The sequence below is a fragment of the Capsicum annuum genome, chromosome 4, assembly GCF_002878395.1.
Source record: "Capsicum annuum cultivar UCD-10X-F1 chromosome 4, UCD10Xv1.1, whole genome shotgun sequence".
Lineage (NCBI taxonomy): Eukaryota > Viridiplantae > Streptophyta > Magnoliopsida > Solanales > Solanaceae > Capsicum > Capsicum annuum.
This window is the reverse complement of record NC_061114.1, coordinates 185,865,643-185,866,796: the sequence shown is the minus strand read 5'-3', so window position 1 is coordinate 185,866,796 and position 1,154 is coordinate 185,865,643.

The following is a 1,154-nucleotide window of genomic DNA, read 5'->3' as shown; positions in this document are numbered from 1 at the left end:
TTTTTTTGGTCAAATAAGGTCATTACACATAGCAAGTGATGGTGATTTTTCTTATATGTTTTTATTTTTTGCCCTTATTCTTCTTGTTAAGATCATTGCACTTGGGTTTTTACAATTGGTTTCTTCTTGCCACTTGTTAGATTATCTTTTAATTAAAATTTCCTTCATTTTAAATCAACAATAACTTTAACTCAAAAAATTATTCAAGATAACTTAATACAAAATTAAATTTTGTAATGATTTCAACTACTACCTTATAGATTTTTCTAATATTATATTCAATCCTCCAAAAATATATAATACATAAATAACTTAATAAATAATATCTTATATTTTTTTTGGTGGATATGAAAAAAAGAGAAAAGAATATTTAAAACGGGGTGAATAGGATATTATTTTAAGGGGCGCCTAAGAATATACATAACAACTAAATCAATCAAACAGAGTAATCTATTAATGTTAGTTTAATTATCGTTTAATATTCTTACAAATCATTATTAAGTTAATTTTTATAATGACTCTAAATTAAGGTTATAGTTGTTATAATATAAACTTGAAGTTATTGAAATATTTATTTCAGATAATTCTACAAGATGAAAAAGAATATGTTACAAAAATCTTGCAACTAAAATCATTAGAGAAACTAAAACTCAATAGATATAATTTATTTCTATCCATAACTAAAGAATTACATACCCACAAATTTATAAAAACATCAATATTTTCTATTGTGATCTTCTTTAAATCCTAATTATTACATATTTTAAATTATATTATTTTATAAAATATCGAATTACTTGTAGCATTTTAATATATTATAATACTTTGATAGTACTTTTGTCCTCACAAATTATTTTTTTAAGTTATCCAATTATGTGATTAAATATTTTAATAATTATAAAAATTTATCAACAAGATATGTTTAATACATTATCTGATTACACTAATTATAAAGTAAAAAATATATGATCTAAATTATATTTTTAAATTTAAATTATTATTTTTATATCTTTACTTCGGGCCTCATGGAACTAGTGTGTGTGTGTATATATATATATATATATAGCTTTTAACTTAAATTCTTAATAGCTTCTTCTTTAACCACACCTCGGAATAGTCACCTGGCTATTAACACTTGTCTTGTTATCTATTCA